The sequence below is a fragment of the Medicago sativa genome, chromosome 7 (assembly GCF_051527215.1).
Source record: "Medicago sativa cultivar Bolivia chromosome 7, Bolivia_mono, whole genome shotgun sequence".
Lineage (NCBI taxonomy): Eukaryota > Viridiplantae > Streptophyta > Magnoliopsida > Fabales > Fabaceae > Medicago > Medicago sativa.
Window position 1 is genome coordinate 55,764,155 of NC_140755.1, and position 12,384 is coordinate 55,776,538.

Below are 12,384 nucleotides of genomic sequence, written 5' to 3' on the forward strand. Positions count from 1 at the left end.
CTACACCAAAATTTTGTATCCTCTTTATATAGGTATAGATATACCAAATAAATGATTTTGTTGAAATAACGGAATAAAATATTATAATGTTTCATTTATATGCATAGCTCTTACACTCATTTCAATCTTCATAATCAAAACCCTCACCTCTCATGTATCAAAATTTCATCTTGTCTCATACATGAAAAACATCAAATAAAATCAAATGAGGAGTGTTATTTGAACAACCTATTTGGTGACAACTTATTTGACACCCATAATTTACAAAGAAAAAAGTAGTATTGGCACGGAAACCATAGCAATAGAGAGGTAATATATTCAAGATCTTAATAGCTGAAGCTAAGAAAAACATAGAAATCTCACAAATGAATAAGTTGGAAGCGCTATGTTTGAAGCGCTTGGAAATATTTGTTTTGATACAAGCGCTTGGAAATAATGTAATCGCTCTTTTTACTCTTAGGCACATCTCTAACAAATTCAACATGCCTAAAAGAAAAATTCGTTGGAAGTATGATTTGATCAAACTCATATAGAGAGATGGATAAAGAGTTGAGCTGCTTATGGAATTTGTTTGAAGCTTTGATGACCGATTAGAGTTCAAGACGGCAATTCCATAAGTTATACACAATACTAAGTTGTATCATGTATCTAATTGATAGACTTTCTTGGTTTGTTTTCATGTGGAAACAAGATAATATTAGAAATCATCTTACAATGGAATGTTAAATCATTTCATCTAATAAAATGTAATTTGAAAAATAGATTGCATAATAAAATCGATCAATGCTTTGGTCATTTTCTATAATAAAACATAATTTCAAAAGTAGATTATATAACATAATGTATCAATAATTTATTGATTTCCTCTGTTAAAACTTAATTTCAAAAGCAGGTTTAACAACATAATCAATAAAAAATTTGTTGATTTACTCTAATAATTAATTTCAAAAGTAGATTACAAAACAGAATATGTAACAACCTAATTTAATTATAATTTTCCTATTCCAAACTAAGAAAAGTAAATGGTGGTAATTAAGGTTATGAAGCAATAGGGTATGTTAGTCACATTACAATTTAGAGAAGGACTTTATGGGAAATTCATTATCATATGCAAAAATAAGAAATGATACACATGTATATTGGCATGAAACCGTAAATTATTTCAAAACAAGGATATATGTAGTGAAAAGATGGTCGAGGAAGTGAAACTATCATCTTTGAATTAGCTAAGAATTAAAATAAATAGTCTTGACTATAACAATTATCAGTGGTTTTGAATCCAAGTGCTTGTCTAGGTCCGGTTTCGTCAAGATATTAATTGCATTTATCTCTTGTTCTGGTTTCGAATAGTTGAAGTATCGATTATGCGAGGATTGTTCATGCATTACGCGATTGGTGGAGGTGCTGGGTCTGCATTTTTTCATTTGTGTTGAAGGTTGGTTAATTTTGAAGTATAGTTGGAAAGACCCTTTGATCTTATAGTATTGTGTTGCAGGCTCGGTTTAGGTGTGTTCTAGCGGTGGGTGTTTATGTAGAACATGGAATTGTTGTTTTATAAATAAGTGCTACTTGACTTGTGTTGACATTGCTTCTTGATTGTTCAAGTTGGTTAGAAGCTTATACATAAGAAAATAATGTGCTTTATGTAAAAAAAATCTTCCATTTTTACCCTTTCATTTAATTATTTTTTATTTTTTTATAATTTTATTGTTGCTTTCCAATAAAACCGGAAAGACCGCGTGTTAGTGCTCGTCTCGATGCTTGTTAATTATAATTTTCTTATTTCAAACCATAAAAAAAGATTATAATTTATTGAAGGTTATGAAGGAAGAGGGTATACTGGTTATGAAGGAAGAGGGTATACTCGTCACTTTACCATTAAGAGTCAGGGACGGAGCCACCTATATGCCCCTATATGCATATCTTATCCAGTGCTCGCCACCCCTCCCTTGGCAATAAATGAATGCATTACTCACACCTTTTTATAGTATAAATATATGAATCTGGTAAGCCAAGAAATAATATAATGATGTTTTGTTTTATGTATTTGAATTCTATATTCCAATTAAACAATAAAATTCCACTGCCAAACACTATCTGTAATTGCAAGTGAGTCAAGCCCATCTTCTTTTATGGGTAAAACAAATTACTTTGTTCAGTTAAATATAGCTTCAAATTATAATAATCTAATTCTCAAATTTAAAAAGACAAAACGTGGCTATAGTCATGTTTGTATTCAAACTAATTTTTACAATTATTGATAAAATTTAATTATCGTCGATGTTGTTTATTATGTGTTATATTTCCGACACCCTTAACAATTTTTTCTAGCTCCGTCCCTGAATTTTGTCTTCGCTTCCAGTTTACTTTCTTTCCTTCTTCAAGGCCCCTGCAGGTATAATTTCTTCTATCGAATCTATTTTTAAAAGATTTTTTTGGGGGGGGGGGGGGGGGGGGAGTGAGGACAATAGGAAAATAGCATGGATAAAATGGAAATCTATTTGTGTTCCAAAGAAGGACGGAGGGTTGGGGGTGAAGAGGTTGAGAGAGTTTAACTTATCTTTGTTAGGGAAATGTTGTTGGCGGATGTTAGTGGATAAAGAGGGATTATGGTACCGCGTTTTAAAAGCGCGATATGGCGAGGAGGGTGGTCGTTTGAAGGAGGGGGGCAGATTAGGTTCGTCATGGTGGAGGATGTTATGTAATGTTCGTGAGGGAGTTGGTGAGGGAGTGGAAATTGGTTTGAAGGTAACATTCGACGGGTGGTGGGAGATGGAAATAGTGCCTTATTTTGGTTCGATCATTGGGTTAGGGAGTCGCCCTTGCGATTCAAATTTCTTCGACTATTTGAACTGGCTGTAAATAAGGATTGCACGGTGGCTGAGATGAAGAGAGAGGGGTGGGATGAAGGAGGAGGGGATGGGTGTGGAGACGTCGTTTGCTAGCATGGGAGGAGGAGAGTGTGAGGGAGTGCTCATTATTATTACATAACTTTGTTTTACAGGTTAATGTTGTTTTATCTTGGTTTTCGGGTGTCAAACATTGATTACGTTTGAACCTTTTAAACCGGTGATATCTTATTTTTTCTTGGGAAGGGAAAAAGTAAGCAAAACCCTTGAGAATCGAGGTCCGGGAGTTGTTTTCGCTACGGGGAGGTGTTAGGCACCCATAACGACTATAGTATCCTATAGGAACCGTCTTTAATTTCTACGCGCGCGCTTTATTTTTAAATGCTATTTTGAAAAGTGTTATTTACACCTATGGGTTTTCTAAGTGAAGAATTGGAGGGAGAAGAATGTTTTTGGATTTTTATTTTAGTTGAATTGAAGGAATTTTGTTCCTTGCCTACGTACCCGTTTAAGGGATCAAATCCACCGTAGTTCTCTTCCAAAAATGTTTTTGTTTTTGTTGGTTGATTTTAAGTTTGAAAATTAGAAGTTGAAGAATGAGAGAGAGAGGCCTCAAGGGCATGAGATTTAGAAAATGTGAGGTGGGATTAGTTATTTGCAAAATGTGGTCTAAGTATGGTTATTTTTTCATTGAAATTTGATTAAGAAAATGAAAAGGGAAAATTCAATGGGATTTTGATCCCAAGGTTTATTTTGAAAATGGTTTGAGTGAAGTTTGTTCAAGTTTTTTGGAAAATGATTTTTCTAAGTATAAAGCCTACACATTCATCTAAACATACAATCCTAAACATACATCTAAACATGCATATTCTAACTATATACCTAAAGTGGTGTGTGTGCACGTGTCGGTGCTTGTGTCGGTGTACATTACTAGAGTCCATTGTCCTTATTACATCATTGGCCTAGATACATTCTATGGTCTTGCAAGGAATTAAAAGTGGCATAAAAGTAAAGTACAAGATTTCCTAGGTGTTACATTCTAAGTATTAATATGGGAATTAAAGTGCAAGAAATGAAACTATAATGGAAGAATGAAGTATGCTTGTGGAGATGCATGAAACATGAAACAAAATGGTTAGTGGCACAAGGAATAATAAGGATTGAAATGGATGCAAGTAAAATAGCATAGGAAAGTAATGAAACTTGAAAAAAAAAGGTAAAAATCCTAGCACACAAAAGTGGTAAAATATGCCTAAACTTTGTCATAAAATTCCCACAAACATAAGGCCTATAATTTTCATGCCATGACAATCTTCAAAGAGTTTTATTTCAGCTATGACATGAAAATTATAAGACAATATTAAACCAAGAATTATGACACATTTTAAGCATATTTCACACTTTATTTCCACAAACAATTATTTACATGACTTGTAAAACAAGAAACTAACAAATCAAACTCCAAAACAGTAAAGAATAGCACCAAATCAGAGGCATACACATTGTAAACCCTTATACCAAGGGTCAATATACCATAGTAAGGTTTTAGGATCAAGAACATGCAAAAATTTCACAAGAAATTAACAAAAGGTAACATAAAATCACAAGAAAACTCCACATATATTTTTATCAATTTCAACATGCAACAATTATCACAAAAATACCACAAAACCATCAAGAAGTATGTATGAAAATTTTTGGAGTTTTTTAGAGAATTTTTAGACACAAACACATGTAAAATTTCACAATTTTCGACAAAAAATGGTAAACTTTTAACAAGAAAATACTACATATTTTTTAACCGAGATTTAACACATAAAAACACCAAAAAAAATGTCAAGAAAATAATCAAGAACACATAGAAAATTATTTGGAGTTTTTTTCACGAGAACCTAACACAACAGGGGGTATGAACAGCAAGATTAGCAAGAAACACACAAGGAAAGGGGGTGTGAGTAGCACATCAGAATACACAGCAGAAAATAAATCAGTTGGGCTTGGATTGCATGGGTCATGGATATGGAGCGGGTTACTTGAACCGGTTTTAAAAAGAGAAGTAATAACAATGGTTTTCTTCACATACAGTACGTGAAGCTTGTTTTAAACACACCAAAGCAAATTCTTCTTCTCTCTTAAAGTAGCGCTGCTACTTCTTCTTCTCAGGCCAATAACCAATTTCCGGCACGGTGGCCGGTGGTGCACCACCGTGCCGGAGTTTCAAAACTCCGCCATTTCGAAAGTTGCTTACGTTTTCAAATATCAATTTCGGCACTGAGTTCGAATCCAAGCTCGGATTTTAAAGAAAAGCAACGAATAAGAGCAGATCTACGTTCAAACAACACATCAAATATGAAAATATGTGAAAAACGGAATGGTTTTACCTCTGTTCGTCGATGTTCCTGGCTTTCTCCTTGAACTCAGTCTCGAATTTGATGTTGCTTCTGCTTGAATCACCACAAATCGATTCTGTTTGATTTGTTGCTGCACTTTGAAGCTCGAATTCCTTCTTCTTCTTTCACCTCGTTCTTGATTCGTGATTCCCTTTGGAACAGTTCTGCTTGTACGTTGTTGTTTTGTTCTCGAATTTGAGCTTCGATTGATGCATCGAATAGTGCTTGCGAATTCTGATGTGTGAGGATTTGCGTGAGATTATGAGCTTACGGTTGCAGCAGCTTCGAAGGGGGCAGCAACGTTGTGATAATCTTGGACAGAATTGGAGTTTGAATGTGGAAGAATGGGTCGGTTATGATGGAAATGGTGATGAATTTGGGTGGTTATGGAGGATATAGAAGGTGGTGGAAGGTTGTTATGGTGGTTTTTGGTGGTGGTTAAAGGTTGTTGTGGCGGAGGAAGAGTTAGTTAGGGTGGTGATAGGTGGTTAGAGTTTGTTAGGGTGGAGAAAGAAAGAGGAAGAAAAAGAAATTGATTTTGTGATTTTTTTGTGTATTTGTGAAAATAATTAGTGTAAAAAAAAATGATTAGTGTGTGAATCTTGACCATGACTTTGACTTATTTATAGGTGATGTGGTAAGCTTTGGACCAATGAGACAATGCCATGTGTACTTGACTTGTAACAAACCTTGACTTTGACTTTAACAAAACTTAAAAAGGGATTAAAATGCAAATAACAAAAGTACGGGGACCAAAATGAAAATTAAACTAAAATTGAACTGAAAAAGTAAATTGAAAATTAACGTAAAGCGAGACGATTAAAAGCAACAAAGCAGATTAAAATGAATCAGAGATTTTATGTGAAATGACCAAAATGCCCCTAGGGACTAAAATGACTCGAAACGACTCAAATGCAATTTTAAAATGATGTTTTAACAAGGGATTAAAGCAAGAGTTTATACAAGCGAATTAAAAGACTCAGAGACAATTTTTAGAATTTAAACAGGGTTTTAACACATGAAAAGACTAAAATGCCCCTAGGGGCTAAATTGACTCAAAATGACTTCAAATGCAATTTTAAAAATGGATTTTGACATAGAATTGAAATAAAGACTTATTCAAGCTATTTGAAAGGACTCAAGCCAATTTTAAAAGATTGAAAGAAATTTTAACATAGAAAATGACTAAAATGCCCTTCTATGTGAATTTTGCAAATAACATTGAAATAAAATGCAAGGAAAGATGTAATTGATCAGAGACAGTTCAAATGACTTAAAATGTAAGAAAAGAAGAATTGAATAAGTATTTTTAGGTCCAAAATTAGGGTATAACAGCTGCCCCTATTTAAGTTTCTTTGTCCGGAGAGTCAAGAGACGAAGTCTTAGAGTTGACGGGACAAAGATACTTAAATATTAACATTTGCACTGCTTTTGGACATAAAAATACGCTTTTATATTTTCAAAACATGAATGCTATGCAACATTTTGATTATGAATGCAAGACAAACGACTGGAGTCCATGGAACATGTCATGTCACTGGGGATTCAGATGGACATTGACAGGGTGGACAAACCAGGGGATAGAAAAAAGGGTACAAGCTGTTCTTTGGATCGAACTAGCCACTTGACCGAGGAATACAAAGCAAGAGATAGGTACAAGCTGTTCTTGGGATCGAACTGGGCACTTGACCGGAAACATAGGCGTATAGGCAGATACAAGCTGTTCTTTGGATCGAACTTGACACTTGATTGAAGATACAAACAGATAGGCAGACACAAACTGTTCTTTGGATCGAACTGGCTGTTTGGCCGGAGATATAGACAAAAGGGTTGATACAAACTATTCTTTGGATCGAACTTGCCGTTGGATTATCACCCCATCATGTCGGTAGGTGCAAACTGTTCTTTTAGATCGAACTTGCCGTTTGACCGATAACAAAGCATAAGCTGGGTACAAACTGTTCTTTGGATTGAACTTGTCGTTTGTCCGGAAGCGTAGGTATATAAGCAGGTACAAGTTGTTCTTTTGATCGAACTAGCCACTTGACCAGTAACAAGATATAGATTGGAAGTCTGATTTGACAAGATACCTATGGAGGGTAAATTGTCATTGACTTGGTTTGAAGATAAACATGACCATTTTTGTTGGCCCAAAAGCAAATTGAGAGTAAATTGACATTGATTTGGATTGAATTGGAAGTTGACATTGAAAGAGAGATTGAGAATTGAGATTGAGCAGAGACATAGACATAGACATTGGATTGGAGAGTTGAAATTGAAAGAGATATTGGAAGTTGAAATTGGATTGAGACATAGACATTGACATTGAATTGGAGAGTTGCAATTGACATTGAGATTGGATTGGAATTGAATTGAAAAATTGACATTGACATTGAGATTGGATTGAAATTGGAGATTGATTTGCAATTGAAATTGAGATTGCTTCGAATTTGACATTTGAATTGAAATTGCTTCGAATTTGACATTGAATTGAAATTGCTTCGAATTTGACATTGAATTGAAATTGAGATTGGAAATTGCTTCGAATTAGGATTGGATTGAATTGACATTGGAATTTGAGAGTTGAGATTGCATCGAATTTGACAGTTGAAATGATTTGAAATTGAGATTGGAAATTGCTTCGAATTAGGATAGGATTGAATTGACATTGGAATTTGAGAGTTGAGATTGCATCGAATTTGACAGTTGAATTTGAATTGAATTTGACATTGGAATTGTAATTGAGATTGGAATTGAGTTTGACAGTTGAAATTTGGATTGGAATTGAGATTGGGATTGATTTGAAATTGGAATTGGAAGTGGAAACTGATTTAGATTGGAAATTGAAATTGGAAATGCAGCATGTATGTATGGCATAACAAGATTACTGAATGTATGAGCACATAAAATGCATGATTATGCATGTATGAATGCTTGAAATGTATGATTGGTTTGAAACTTGACAGAGAAATTTCACAAAGGCAGACAAAACATTGGAAGGTTGGGCACGTAGTGGCTCGTGCTGCAACATATTCACGGGGGAAAACCTCTTTGGGAGAGACCGTCGTTGAGAGACGTATCAAAACCATGGCTGAGGGCAATAAAACTTGTAGAGAATGGAACCTTGGAAGATTCTTGGATACAGGTCGCCGTTGCTAGGCGTGTCAGTGCTGGGTAAACATTGGATGTTCGCATCTGTGGTCAATGCTTTTCAATATTTCATTTTTCATTTTTCATTTTCAAACCCCATTTTTGCCTGAACCCCCCTTTCGGGTTTTCGATTCACCGGGGAATAAGATTCTTTTCATTGCCCCATTTTTGCCTGAATTGCCTTCATAGGTTGTCAATCAGCGGGGTGCTCATTTTTGCCTAAGCTGCCCTTTCGGGTTTTCAACTTAGCGAGCTTGTCATTTGTATTTTTCAATTTTTTCATTTTCATTCTGTTTTTTCATTCTTGCCATTGACCACAGATCATCCTAGGGAGTAACCTGCTTGTAACATGAATTGAAATAGACATTGACATTCATTTATTCATGCATGTTTCATTGAAATGTACCCTGTTGCTCAGGTTTGCTTTCAAAATAGACAGAAAAAGATTTTTAGTTTTCAAAAGATGTTTGTTTCAGACATTAACATTATCAAAATAGAAAGAAAATGTTTTGTATATAGCATTGAAAGTGGAAAGAAAAATAGAGTTTCAAACAATAACGCAGGCTCAAATTGATGTAGAAGAGTGAGAGTCAGCCAAAGGCATGACTTCACGGATTTACAAAGCTTGGAAAATGGTAATTTTATTGGTTGGTGATACATTGAACACGATGACCGCTACATTTCATAGAAATTTTGAATTCACAAGTACAGAAGCCTCTGATGAAGACGATCGTTGATAGTTGCAGATGCCCCAAGGGGTGATGGTAATTTGCCAGATATAGTTACTTGTCTTTTATCAACCTCATTTTTGCATGAACCGCCCTTTCGGGTTTTCGGCTCATCGAGGCGCTCATTCTTGCCTGAGTTGCGTACAATCTCAGCGAGCTTTTTCACATTCATTCATTTTTTTTTGTCCCTAACTTTTGCCTGGATCGCCCTTTCGGGTTTTCAATCCACCGGGAAGCGCATTTTTGCCTAGGCCGCCCTTTCGGGTTTTCGACCTACCACGCTGTTCTTTTCTTTTTAGACAAAGTATTTCTTGACTATATCGGCATTGACAGGATTTGGGAGTTCAACACCATCCATGTGTGTAAGAATCAAAGCACCACCAGAGAAAGCCTTCTTGACAACATAAGGACCTTCATAGTTAGGTGTCCACTTGCCCCTTGGGTCGGGTTGCTGACTTATCCTTCTTTTCAATACAAGTTCGCCTTCCTTGAATTCTCGAGGTCGGACTTTCTTGTCAAAAGCATTCTTCATTCGCACTTGATACAATTGTCCATGAGCCATAGCATCCATACGTTTCTCTTCAATCAGGTTCAACTGGTCATACCGACTTTGACACCATTCAGCCTCAGTTAATTTTGCTTCCATGATCACTCGAAGAGATGGAATCTCCACTTCCAGAGGGAGAACTGCTTCCATACCATATACCAAAGAGAAAGGGGTTGCCCCGGTTGAACTGCGCACTGTAGTACGGTAACCATGCAAGGCAAAAGGTAGCATTTCGTGCCAGTCTTTGTAAGTAGTAACCATCTTCTGAACAATCTTCTTGATGTTCTTGTTAGCGGCCTCAACTGCACCATTCATCTGAGGTCTATAAGGAGAAGAGTTGTGATGTTCAATTTTGAATTCTTCACATAAAGCTTGCATCATACTATTGTTCAGATTGGAACCATTGTCAGTGATGATCTTGTTAGGAACACCATATCGACAGATGATGTTATTCTTGATAAACTTGACAACTACTTGTTTGGTCACATTTGCATAGGAGGCAGCTTCAACCCACTTGGTGAAATAATCAATTGCCACTAGAATGAAACGATGTCCATTGGAAGCCTTTGGTTCAATTCTTCCGATCATGTCAATGCCCCACATAGAGAAAGGCCATGGGGAAGAGATAACATTGAGGGCATGTGGAGGTACATGAATCTTATCAGCATAAATTTGACATTTGTGGCATCTTTTGGCATGTTTGTGGCAGTCACGTTCCATGGTTATCCAGTAATAGCCGGCTCTTAACAGTTTTCTCGACATAGTGTGGCCCGAAGCATGGGTCCCAAAAGTACCATCGTGTACATCATGCATCAATTTCTCAGCTTCTTGTTTATCAACACATCTCAACAAGACCATGTCATAGTTCCTCTTGTATAGGATTTCTCCGTCCAGAAAGAATTTACTAGCCCATCGTCTCAAAGTCTTTTTATCCCTGTTGGAAGCACCAGGTGGATATTCACGATTCTGCAAGAATTGTTTGATATTGTAATACCAAGGCTTTTTACATTCACATCTTCATCAGTTTGATCTGGTATATTTTCAACAGTAAACACATGAGCGGGTCTATCAAGACGCTGTACTTTGATCACAGGTACATCATTCCAATGATTGACACGAAACATGGAAGACAAAGTAGCAAGAGCGTCAGCCATCTGATTTTCATCCCGAGGGATATGGTGCAGCTCAACCTTGGTAAAGTACGTCAACAGACGTCTTGCGTAGTCACGATATGGGATCAGCTTCTCATGATGAGTCTCCCATTCACCTTTTATCTGATTAATAACAAGTGCAGAATCTCCATAGATGTCAAGGTGCTTAATTCTCAGATCGAGGGCTTCTTCAATGCCCAAGATACATGCTTTATATTCAGCTATGTTGTTTGTGCATTCAAAAGTTATTCGAGCGGTGAAAGGAATGTGGTGCCCCTGTGGAGTTACAATGATGGCTCCAATTCCTTTACCATAAGCATTAACAGCACCATCAAACACCAATCCCCACTTGCTATTGGGGTCCGGCCCTTCATTGATCAGTGGTTCTTCACAGTCTTTTGCCTTCAGATACATAATCTCTTCATCAGGGAAATCAAACTTAATTGGCTGGTAATCATCAAGAGGTTGACAAGCAAGATGCTCAGCAAGAACACTTCCTTTGATTGTTTTCTGAGCTTTGTACACAATATCATATTCAGACAACAACATTTGCCAACGTGCGATCTTTCCAGTAACAGCGGGCTTCTCAAAGATGTACTTGATTGGGTCCATTCGGGATATCAACCAAGTTGTATGATTCACCATATAATGACGCAGGCGTTTGGCAGCCCAGGCTAAAGCACAACAAGTCTTTTCAAGCATTGTATAGCGAGTCTCACAGTCGGTGAATTTCTTGCTCAGATAGTAGATAGCATGCTCTTTCTTACCAGTATCATCTTGTTGACCGAGAACACATCCCACTGAATCATCTAATACTGACAGATACATAATCAAAGGCCTTCCTTCCACTGGTGGGACAAGGATAGGTGGTTCTAGCAGGTAATCTTTAATGCTATCAAAAGCTTACTGGCATTCATCATTCCATACAACAGGCTGATTCTTTTTGAGCAATTTGAAAATTGGTCCACAGGTAGTAGTCATGTGAGATATGAATCTTGAAATATAATTCAGGCGTCCGAGGAAACCTCTGACTTGCTTTTCAGTTTGAGGGGCCGACATCTCTCTGATGGCTCGGACTTTATCAGGATCAACTTCAATGCCTCTTTGGCAGACAATGAAACCTAGCAACTTTCCAGATCTTACACCAAATGTACATTTGTTAGGATTCAACTGCAGCTTGTACTTTCTCAGTCTTTCAAACATCTTTTTCAAATACACAACATGCTGCTCCTCATCACTTGATTTCACAATCATGTCATCAACATATACTTCAATCTCTTTGTGAATCATATCATGAAACAGAGTTGTCATACCTCTTTGATAGGTAGCACCAGCATTTATCAAGCCAAACGGCATCACGTTATAACAGAACGTTCCCCACGGAGTGATGAAGGACGTTTTTTCTCTATCTTCAGGTGACATCCGTATTTGGTTATAGCCAGAGAAACCATCCATAAAGGAGAACACTTTGGATTGGGCAGACTGTCAACAAGCACATCAATATGAGGCAATGGGAAGTTATCTTTTGGACTGGCTTTGTTCAGGTCTCTGTAATCAACACACATCCGA